This window comes from Mastomys coucha, unplaced genomic scaffold, assembly GCF_008632895.1.
Source record: "Mastomys coucha isolate ucsf_1 unplaced genomic scaffold, UCSF_Mcou_1 pScaffold15, whole genome shotgun sequence".
Classification (NCBI taxonomy): domain Eukaryota; kingdom Metazoa; phylum Chordata; class Mammalia; order Rodentia; family Muridae; genus Mastomys; species Mastomys coucha.
This window is the reverse complement of record NW_022196897.1, coordinates 159,082,455-159,094,443: the sequence shown is the minus strand read 5'-3', so window position 1 is coordinate 159,094,443 and position 11,989 is coordinate 159,082,455. Positions and strand designations below refer to the sequence as shown.

Sequence of the window (11,989 nt, the reverse complement as noted above, 5' to 3'; positions counted from 1 at the left end):
GGAGAGAGGGAGAGACAGAGAACCCCTGCAATGAACTTAGCAAATTATTTCCTTTCCTTTTGTTGTATTTGAGGCTCACAGTTTTTGTAGCCCAGGCTAGTCTACAACTCACTCTGTGGCTCAGGCTAGCTTGGAATTCCTGATCCTCCTGCCCTAGGCTCTGAAGTGCAGGTGTTACTAGCTTGCACTAACAAGCCCGGTGTGCACCCCACCCCTGAGCTTATTTCTGGCTCCTTTGAAAGATTTATGGTCTTTGGGAGAATAGCAAGCTCACTTTTCCTTAAACCAACACAAACTGTATTTCACTGAAGCCACAAAAGGCAGATCGAGATTGTAGCAGACATTAGATACCTCAAAATATCTTTTTAAATGTCAGAGTCTACAACATCTCAAGACCAGATTCACGGTCCAGTTTTGTGACAATACCCAAAACCACAGCTGGGACCAGTATCTCTTAGGGTGGAGACCAGCACTGCTCCCCAGGAGGACCGATAGCTAGCTGGCAAGCTCACAGAACGAAAGAAGTGTGTAGCTGGAGCAACTGGGAAGTCCTATGTTCAGAGCCCTCCCTCCCCTCCAGTCCCCCAAAGGATACAAGGTTTAAAGAAAGCAAACTGCAGCGGGCTGCTAGGAATACAGCCTGCAAAGCCCCAGTGCTCAGAAGCCCTCGGTCCAAAGTAACAGCTAAGAGAAACTCCATCTCTGATATCTGCCTGGAATTTACAAGCCTGTCTCGGAAGGCAAGGAACCAAGAGCCCCGGCTCACCCGCACCTGCATCAGTCTTTGCTTACATCTTTTCTTTACTTATTTGGAAGGCTCTGAGACCTATTTCCAGTACAATCCAGGCTGTCCATTACTAAGACAGGGTGGAGATGACTAAGGGGCTTTGGCTGAAGTCTGGGAAAGGGAATCCCGCCAAATTCACTAGTTAAGTAAGCCGGAGCAGGTGCATGATCCCCACGGGGTCCTGGTTCCCAGGTGGAGGCAAGTGACTGGCAGAGGGAGGTTAATACTCCAAGGAGGGTTTCTCCCTCATTCCTACAGTGCAAACACAGCTCAGAGCATCCCACTTAGGAGCAAAGAAATCCAGGGGTCCCACAGTACTAGGGATTTCTAAATTCAGGGTCAGTGGGGAACCCTCTCTGGCCTAAGGGATCATTCCATTCCGTATTCACCTGAGCAGTTTAGCAGTGGGCAGCACCTGTAAACGTTTTCAATAGCTACCTGATAATAAACTTGAGAAAGCCAGGTACCCACCAGGTTGTCAGGAAGGAGCAAACTGTGGAGGACGGAAAGAAGCCAGCCCGTGGTTGTGGAGACTTCGACCCCACCCCCACCCTACCTCTGAGCTCAGTGTGTCCGCTGTAAGGATCTGAGTAACAGATACCAGGTCCCAGGTACGAGTTGAGAAGAAAGCCAGTTTTTAATATTATATTTTGTTGACATTATATCATTTGTGTGTGGATATGTATAGGTGTGTTACAGGAATGTGGAGGTCAGAAGTGGGAGTCAGTTTTCCCCTCCTGTGGATCCGACTCCAGTCATCATGCCTCGGGGCGAGGCACGCACTGAGCGCGGCTGGCTTCAAGAATGTCATTTATAACGCTGAGACTGAGATAAACAGAAAGGTTCACTGCCTAGTTAGGCCATGGCCAGCTCACAGCAGGGAACACTGACTCAGCTATTTTGATGGGAGAAGGCAAAGCAAGGTGCACAGCAGGGAAATTCATTGTGCAAGGGGAGAAGCCGAGCTGACGCCTGCTCCGTGCGCGCGCTCGCGCCTGTGTGCGGAGACGGCTGTTGGGAGGAGGGGTGAGGAATAGAAAGGGCCTTGGGATCCAGGGTTGGAAGCAGGTGGCTCCGTGGCAGCAGGAAACCCCTAAATGCTGAGACCCCACAGGAAGCCACCTTCTTTTTCTTTAGGAAGACCAGTCTCCCACCAGTGAGATAAAGGCCATCCCTCTTCCAGGAGGAGCAGAGCTGCGTCTCACATGCTTGACAACTTCATTTTGTCAGTTACAGGATGCCCTGTGCTGTGAGGAGTACTGTTTCCAAATGTGGTTCAGGGACCTCGGGGTCATCTGGTCCTTGGCTGTGACTTCGGGGGACCAACACTGAGGAAGTTATTCTCAAACTGGGGGCTATAAAAACAGGACTTCACTGAATGAAGAAGAGAGTGAATAAAATATCAGGAGCTCCATCTTTCCCTGGAAGGGCCACACACACATGCACATGTACATACACACACTCGAACACACATACCACGCACCACACTCCACACACACATACATTCACATACTACATGCACATGTATATGTACATGCATGCACGCACACACCACACATACACATATGCACATACATACATACATACACACACCACATACACACATTTACATACCACATACACACACAAGCACACACCACACAATACACACATACACACACACACACACATACCCACACACAGACATGTACATGCTTGCATGTTCAGACACCACACACCACACACACACACACACACACACACACACACACACACACACCACATACCACACACACCATTCCTGCCAATTACCATCTGGAAGAAGAAGGTTCCTGGGTTTCAAAAATAACGGATTCAGTGTGTGCTGCTGGAAGAAGACCCCGCATGGCTAGGTGTGCATTGTCTGGGACTCTCGTCCCTCGTGAATTCTGAGTCCATGAAATATCATCTCATCTCAGATCATCGGGAAAATAATGTACAGGTCACACAGAAGATACATTCATAGCCATCAGGAAGAAAGCTGAGAATGACCCTGCCCTCCCAGGTGAGGAGTGCTTGCACTTGCATAAGAAAAGCTCAGTTTTGGTCTTGGTGCCAAGCAGCATTCCCGAGAGGAATCCCAGATTCACCGAAGCAAAATGGTGTCAGCAGAGGGCCACTGCAGATTCCAAAGGGGCTGCATACGTAAGGACTGAAGAATCATGGGTAATCCTAGAGAGGGAGCCCCTGTACATGGGCCTGGTGTGAAGTGGGGGAGGACGTTGCACTCTTTCTAGGAGGAGGAAAGTTTCTCAGTGGAAACTGATGGCTGACATTCCCCAGAAAGAAGAGACAGTGGTTTCCTGCACTCTCTTCCTATTCACCCCAATAGCCACTGGGCACCCAGTCCTGGTACAAAGTCCTAGGCTCCGTGTCTGAGATCTAGGTGCTAAATGGTCACAACTGTCACTTTTTAAAAAAGTCTCATGGGGACTGGAGAGATGACTCAGTGGTTAAGAGAACTTAACCAGGTTTCAGAGGTCCTGAGTTCAATTCCCAGCAGCCACATGGTGGCTCACAACCATCTGTAATGGGATCTGATGCCCTCTTCTGGTGTGTCTGAAGACAGCTGCTCTGTACTCATATAAATAAAATAACTAAATCTTAAAAAAAAAATGAGAAAGTCTCATATATTTGTTTTGGGTGTGCCTGAGTCAGAGGACAATTTGCCAGAACTAGTCTCTGCTTCCACCCTGTGAGTCTGGGGGATCGAACCCAGGCCACCAGTCTTGGCATCAAGCTCGTTCGCAGGCTGAGCCACTGTGGTAGCTCACAGCTCTTATTTTTACAGAATAATTTACAACGAGGCCTTTACACAAGCTTGGCTCAAAGCCCACCATTAGCTTGAACTGAGACAATGAGCCCAAAGGGACTGGATCTCTATGGATTGATGAGGTTCCATTGAACTCATTTCTCATCCTTTTGAGGCACCAAGTATCCATTCTCACCCCGCCCCCTCATTTCCCCTCCAAGAGAACTGGACTGGGGTCTGGTGCCCTTGGCAGGGGCCAGGTCAGCTGCCAGAGAACTTCTCCGGAGCCACAACCGGAGTGGAGGTGGGAGGGGGGCATCAGGTTAAAAACCTCTCGCTGCCAAGCCTGTTTGTTTGAGTTCGGTTCCTGGGACCCACTGGCGAGAAGCGATTCCCACGAGTTGTCCTCCGACCTTCATCCACGCGCTACTGCCGTGTACGAGCGTGTGCACACAGTAACTAAATGGATAAATAGATAAATACATAAATAAATGCCATTTTTTAAAAAGAGGCTGGTTTTTAACAGTGGAGAAGTCCCCTCCTCCCGGCTGTCGCTCGTGCACCGGGGGCGGGTCCATCTGCCAGCCGCTGACCTCCAATCTGTCACTCGCGGCTCAAAGGCGGCGGCCCATTCAAAGGCTGAATGCGCAGGGGTCGGAGCTGACCCGCCGCCAGCCTCCGCGGCTCCGAGTCGGCGAGGCACCCCACAGTTTACACCGGCCGGCCTCAATGCAGCCTCCAGGCGTCCCATTCAGCAAGGCTGCATGCAAAAGAGCCCGGCCGTTAGATCATCGTAATTATCCCATCGACACGGCCCGGGGCCCCCGTGGGGCACCGTGCCCATCAAACGCGCCCCTAACGAGGCGCTCGGGGGCCCTTTGTGCGCGCGCCGCCCCCCGCGCCCGCCGCTCGCTTTCAGAGCGCTCACCCCCATGACCCCCGACCCGGGGATCTGACATCAGCAGCTCAGGGCTGTGATCACTTTTATTGCACACACTTGGCGCTTGTTTCCTGTGTTTAACTCCGCTCCCCGCCCCGCCCTCCTCCCTCCCGGGCGACACTTATTGGAATGTAATAGACGTCGGCCCCTCTGCAGGGCCAGGCCGGCGCGTTCTCACACAGGGCCCAGCGAGGATGCCAATAACCGCCGCTTGCTCCATTATCCCGGTGCAGGCATCCGCTAATCACCGCCCCGCCGAACAATCTCCAGCAGATGGCCACAACTTTTATGAGTTTTAATTAAAATGTTCTACTTATTTTTTTTTTTGTCAATGCGCTTTTAAAAAAAATCTCTCCCCCCCCCCCGCCCCGAAATGAGGAAGATGTTACTGTCTTACAGTGTTTTGCAAATTACGCCTTCATCAGGGTGATTAAGGCCCGCTTATTTGGATCTAATCGGAAATTCCCCCACCCCTTTCCCTTCTAACATACTCTGCTAAATTATTTTTTAAAGAATTAATTAAATTCCAGGTTTAAAGAGATTCTGTTTTCTTATGTCATAACAACTTCAGAGAGAGGAAAGCGAGGCTTGCTTCCTTCTGCAAAAGACAGCAATTTACACAAATCCCTTCATGTCCAAGCTCTGACAGAAAAGATCTTTGCTCTGCTTTCTGTGTGTGTGTGTGTGTGTATTCGTGCGTGCGCCAGCATCGCTGCACACCCTGCATCTGTTTTCCTCCAAGCTGTTTGATTCCATGAGAGACATTATTTTACTTGGTGACTCCGGAGTTTATGAAAAATCCATTTTAAACAGAGAATGGGGTGGGGGTGCTCTTTAAGGTACATATACGATACCCTCTGCAAAACTCCTCTGGCACATATGGCTCTTAATGTAATTTTGTTTAACCGCAAGCATAATTTAATTTGCCATAAAACCGAAATGAAAGGACATGACAAACAAGCCTTTGACCTGAGTGTCAGTTAAAATAAGCATTTGCCAGGGGGCCAGGACTCAAACAAAACGGCTTCATCTCATCGCCAGCAGAATGCCGGAACAAAAAAAAAAAAAAAAAAAAAAAAAAAAAAAAAAAAAAAAAAAAAAAAAAAACAACAACCAACAACCGACACCTCCCCTCCCCCCGCAGGGAACTAAGTTCTCTGAGGTTGGAAAACATCAGCCACGATGTGAAGTAGGACTTCCTCTCCACTAGGGCTTCTCTTGTGTCAATGCGCTTTGGCCCTGAAAGCCGATATACAAACAGGGGCAGACGTGTGGAGAAGCCTTCTGTACAGAGATAAAGAGCGATCAGAAACACCCTAGCTGTGACAGGAACCGGAAGTAAATGACAAATAAGAGGAGACTTTTCCTCTATGACAACCAAAACCAAGTTCGGGCAGCCAGGCAGGCTGTGTCAGCCAGCGAGACCCACGGAGTCGGAGCTGGGGCTTGTTTGAAGTCCTATGGATTTTCTGAGACTTCCCTGCAGTTCTTCAATGGCCTCAAACACCTGCTGCTTCTCCATCCTTCTTGGAGTGTTCTGGAACGTTGCTCGGGTTTTCTCCCGGTGACTGAGCTTCCCCTCACGTCACAGGAAGTGCCAGTACTCACAGCAAGAGGTGGCTCTCTCAAACCTCGTGAAGTGGAAAGCAATGGCCAGCACTCAAGCCGATGACATAAGACAGCTTTAAAAGTCGTTCTCAGCCTCCCTAGTGCTGCTCCTCTCTAAAGCAGGTAGTTCCTCATGTTGTGGTGACCCCAACCATAAAATTATTTTGTTGTTACTTCACAACTGTGATTTTTCTGCTGTCACGAATCATAATGAATGCCTGACAAGTAGGAGATCTGATAGGTGACCCCCTAAGGGTCACAACCCACAGCTTGAGAGCTGCTGCTTTAACTAGGTGGTGGCAGCACACCTTTGATCCTAGCACCACTTGAGAGGCAGAGGCAGAGGTAGAGGCAGAGGCAGGCAGATCTCTGTGAGTTCAAGGCCAGCCTGGACTACAAAACAAGTTCTAGGACAGTCAGGCTACACAGAGACCCTGCCTCAAAAAACAACACACAAAACAAAACAAAGCAACAAAAACACAAAGAGAGAGGGAGGGAGAGGGGGAGAGGGAGAGAAAGAGGGGGAGGGAGAGGGAGGGAGAGAGAGAGAGAGAGAAGGAGAGAGGGAGGGAGAGGGAGGAAGATAGAGGGAGGGAGAGAGAGGGGAAGAGGGAGAGGGGGAGAGAGGGAGGGGGAGAGAGGGAGGGGAGAGGGAGAGGGAGGGAAGAGGAGAGGGACAGGGGAGAGAGAGAGAACAAAACAACATCCCTAACACACGCACACTCATTCTCAAAATTCTATTATTACTTCCAGAAAAGGCAGCTACAACACAGCCAATCCTGTCAGACCCAGTGCCGACTTCCGGGGGGGGGGGTGTCTCAGTTTGACACTAACCAGAGAAGCCCCGCTTCTGTAATGGGGTCTGAAGCTTAGAGGCCATGGAAATTAAGGCCCCCTGCTCTGGAACCATTATAGAAGATCCTTATAGAAGATCTCCATTATAGAAGATCCTTATAGAAGATCTCCATTATAGAAGATCACCGGCATGCACATTGGAAGGCTGGGAAATGCAGCCTTAGAGGCAAGGCCCTGGGCAGGTCTGTAGGGCAGGCTTGCCAGACTCATGCAGCAGAGCATAGCCCCATGCTCACCTCACTCCCACGTGGAAAGCGTTCCCGTTTAGACTTAAGATGCTGTATAGCCACACATTCAAGCCACATTCGGAATTTCAAAATTTCTATTAGCCATACTTAAAAAACAAGACTCACGTGAAAATTATTTGAATGGTTAATTTTATGTAAACCAGCCTCCAATACTTCCATTTGACTGTGTTGCCAATACACAAGTTTAATAAAGAGGTGTTCTTATATTTGGGGAGCGGGGGGGGAGCTGAGTATTGCAGTCTGCTGTCTATTTTATATGAGTACTATAACTTAGTTGGGACCAGCTTCAAGGAAGAGCCACAGTGGACTCTGAGAACTAGCAGCTGCCACAGTGGATTCTCCTGACTCAGCAGGGCTGGGGAGGAGTCCGGAAGGAATGGGGAGGGGCTTGTGTAAGAATCCCAAGGTGGAGGGTGGCACCCTGGAAGGTAGAGCCAAGAAAAGCCCCATGCTGCACAGCGGTGGTAGCACTCGCCTTTAATCCCAGCACTTGGGAGGCAGAGGCAGGGGGATTTCTGAGTTTGAGGCCAGCCTGGTCTACAGAGTGAGTTCCAGGACAGCCAGGGCTACACAGAGAAACCCTGTCTCGGAAAAGAAAAAAAGCAAAGCAAAGCCCCATGCTGATGGAGGGAGTGCTGGGCAGAGTGGAGACAAGGCATAAAGGAGTGGCCAAGGCTGAGGTCACAATGACCAGTCAGAGGTGCTGACTGACTGAGGTGTAAAACTTTACCATAGCCTCCTCATAGATGAAGCATGCGTGCTGTGTATTCTTCCTGTCCTAGGATCCTCACGGACACCTCTGAGATGGCTTCCGGAATGCTCCTATTGCTCAGATGAGAACACAGATCCTTGGAGACCAGGGACTTACACTCTGTAAGGTTGAGGCTCCTCTGCACTGGGTGACCGTCTTGGTCTCTTGGTATGAGCCTTCCAACAGGAGTCATGAAAGCGTGTTCCTTGATTCTCTCTGTCAAGTGTCTGTGGGCTGATGGAGAAGGGTGTCCCAGAGCCTTTGAACCATCCAGCTAGCCAAGCTGGCCTGTGTCCTGTGTCCTCAATCCTCACGCCCCTTTCACAGGCCACCCTGAGGATCCACCCTGAGGAAGATACATCTTTGAAGGCCAATGCTGAAGGCACTTAAGGTCCGAATCTCTACAACTCACCCGTGCAATTGTGCTAGTTAGCTTTTATGGTCAACTTGACATAGCTTACAGTCACCTGGGGAGTGGGAACCTCAAGCGCAGAATTGCCACTGTTAGATTGGCCAGTTGGTGTGTCTGTGAGAGATTGGGTGGGAAAGCCCAGCCCACGTTGAGCAGCACCATCCAGAGGTAGGAGGTCCAAGCTGTGTAAGAAAGCTAGGTGATGCTGGGCTTGGCGCTACATGCAAAACCTTAATCCTAGCACTGGGAAGGCAGAGGTGGGCAGATCTCTGAGTGTGAGGCCAGCCTGATTTATAGAGCAAATTCCAGGACATCCAGGGATACACCTAGAAATCCTGCGTCCAAAAACAAAAACGAAACAAGAACGAAAAAGAAGAAAGCTGGCTGTGCTTGAGACAGCGGGCATTGTTCTTCCACGGCTTTCGCCTCTGTTCCTGGTTCAACTCCAGCCCTCGCCTCCTTCAATGGGCTGTGTTAGGGAAATGTAAGCTGACATCAACCTTTCCTCCTCTAGATTGATTTTGGTCACTGTGTTTATCACAGCAACAGAAAGCACCCAGAAACCATGATTAAAGCGGAAGACCTTGAACTGGGGACAGGTTTCTGACTTGCTCATCTCTCTGAGAAGCTCCGTCACAGGCTTTATCAGAAACCACAGAGGGAGACTGGAGTCGCTCGGTCCTGGAGACGGACCCTTGGCTGTGTGTCTTCATGCAGGCTAATGAGTGACTGTCCTCCGAGGAAGGCACTTGTGTGCCCCAGGGTGGGAACTTAGACTTCTTGTCGAGAAACAGGTGTCACATTCTGGTTGAAACTGTCTAAGCAAGCACTCTGAAAGAGCCCTGGTCCTCCTTAGCGGCTCCTAAATATTCCCTCCTCAGGTCCTCACGCTTCAGGGGCCTTAGGCTTAACCCCTGTTCCCGGCGTGTTTCAACTTCCTGTTCCTTGTTCAGGTGGTATATACACTTCCCAGTTTTGTCTGCTTCCGAGGGCAATCCTTTCCCGTATGAAGACCTCCCTGGATGCACAGATGCAACGCCGCCGTCTTTCCTCATCACAGAGATCAAGTTCCTGACGACAGCAACTTAAGGAAGAGCATGGTGGGGAAGCCGTGGTGGAAGGAGCTTGGCTTAGGGAGATGAATGCTGGTGTTCAGCTCACTTGTTCCGTCCAGGACCCCCTCCCACAGAACCATGATGCCCACAGTGAAGATGCTCCTCAGTTACCTGATGTAGACAACCCCTCATAGACGTGGTGGCAGCTCATCTCCTAGGTGATTCTAGATCATGACAAGTTGACATCAGCCATGAAGGAAGAGTTGCGTGTTGTTTCCCTGTTAATCTCTCTTCGGTAGGTAACTCCTAGACCTGTCCACACACCGGGACAGGAAGACAGCCCTTCCCCTCCCGCACATAGCAAGGCCATCCCAGCACTCAGTTATGAGGCTACGTGATTATGCTATTCCTGACTTTATTATGGGATCTATAAAAGTCACACTTTATGGCATCTGCTCTATGGTGCCCCGTGGGCAGGGTGAAGAATACTCTTGGGACAACACAGAGACACGATGGTTTTGAAGGTTCCTGCTCTTGCCGATCTGCTCAGAATTCTCAGGCTGTGTGTAAGAATGCACACTAGAAGCAACGTCTACGGCTGTCTATGAGAGAATAGGTCTGTGTCTCAGGTTCCCACTGGATCACCCCTGGATCCAAAGCTCTAGTGTCTTAGCTTCCATTGCTGTGAAGAGATACCATGACCAGGGCAACTCTCACCATGACCGGGGCTGGCTTACAGTTTCAGAGGTTTAGTCATGGTGGGATGCATGGCACTTGTGCAGGCAGACATGGTGCTAGAGGAGCCGAGAGCTCTACACTTGACCCACAGGCAACAGGAGGCTGTGTCACTGGACATAGACCTCAAAGCCCACCCCCAACAGTGACACACTTCTTCCAAGATCATACATACTCCAACAAGGCCATACCTCCTAATAGTGGCCCTCCTTGTGGGGCAAGCAATCAAATAGAAAGAGGGCCATATCTATCCAAACCTCCACATCTAACAAAGACTGTGCTATTGGAGAATAGCACAGACACCGTGAACAGACGCTTGGCCCAAAGAGATTAGTGCTAGAAGATTGCTGTGCGCTACAGGCTGGGAATGAGGGTCAGGCTCTGCCTGCGCTGTCATAGTCTGCAAACTTCACGCTGTGTGCCTGCACCCTTCATTTAAAAGATAAATGTACTGACATCCGGGGAGAAAATTAGAAGCAAAGTAAAATGGGGCAATGTGGAAGAACAGAAAAAAACTACGTAAAGCCTGCTGTTTTGCTGGGTTTGTTTGCTTGTTTGTTTGTTTTGAGATGGTCTCACTACGGAGCCATGGCTTTCCTGGAGCTATGTAGACCAGGCTGACCTCAGACTCAAAAAGATCTGCCCGTCTCTGCCTTCCAAGTGCTGGAGCTAAAGCCACTGGTCACCCTGACTTACCTTAATGTGAGGCACAGGCTGGCTTCAAACTGGTGATCACTCTGTCTCTCTTTCTTGTACCCTAGAGGTGTGGGCTACCACAACGAGCTTGCTGGGCTTAAGAAGGGAAGAGGAAGATCTTAGGAAAAAAGAGGTTCTAAGAAAAGGAGGATTCTGGGGGGGGGGGAAGGTCTCAAGAAAAGGAGAATCATGGGAAGAGGAAATCAGAGGGAGGACTTAGTCTATGGGAGGAGAACTTCTAGAACTATCTTCAGGGCATCGGCATTTTCAGGCCTTGGAAGGCAGCTCCTTTCCAGTAAGAGTTAGGAAGCAGGGCCTCCTGCCCACCCCAAAGTCATTCTGAAGCCACAGCCCCACCCAGGAGCAGGGGACAGCTTTCCATAGAAAAGGAAACTTGACTCGGATTTGGGACAGTGGGACTCTGAGAGAGGCTGGGCGGGCAAAGCAGAAGTTACTCAGAATGAGAATGGTGAAGGGTGGGGAGCTGGTCTGTGTGGCTTCATTGCTGACAGACCCCCCACCTTGTCCAGTCTAACCACAGGACAGGTGAACCACCATTTACCTCCAGTGAGACACCATCAGACCGGGCACTAGCCAGATGCCATCAGACCAGCACTGGTCAGCCTCCTCCCCTGTGTTATCTATTGAAAGGGGCCCGGCAGGTTTAGGGAGTAAACATTCCGTGTTTGAGACTTATGAATACAAAAAAAAGGTGTTCATGGTTTTTCTGAAATTCAAAATTAATTGGTGTCCTGTGTTTTATTTGGCAACTTCATACAGAGTCATCACAACACCCTAATAGCCAAAATTATCACCCTTTGTAGATGAAAACTCTGAGCTTTAGAGACGTTAAGTCATTCACCACTCTAGGCATCAGGTCTAGTCCTGACCTCTGTCCAGGAAGGAGAGAAGCCAGTTCTTTCCACGCTGGGCAAGCGCACTTCCTCTAAGCCATACCTCAGCCCTGTTCTTTCTTGAACCCACAGCAGATTCAGAACACAGTAGTGCATTTCCAACCCACCACACTGACCAGCCACACTGGCCGAGTACCTCCCTCTCCCTTGCAAGCTAATTCTGGGAGCCACTCCCCTGCATCACAGATGTGAAATGAAGAGTTTGCTCAACTAGGTGC

General features: G+C 50.0%; 1 long non-coding RNA gene across 1 annotated transcript; it reads right to left on the bottom strand.

Moving 5' to 3' along the window:
* Window positions 1–3,725: 3,725 nt before the first annotated feature.
* LOC116092568 lies at window positions 3,726–4,377 on the bottom strand. Its single transcript, XR_004119336.1, has 2 exons — window positions 4,151–4,377; window positions 3,726–4,016 (listed from the first exon to the last, which is right to left on the bottom strand). It is a non-coding gene; the product is annotated as an uncharacterized LOC116092568 (long non-coding RNA).
* Window positions 4,378–11,989: the final 7,612 nt, after the last annotated feature.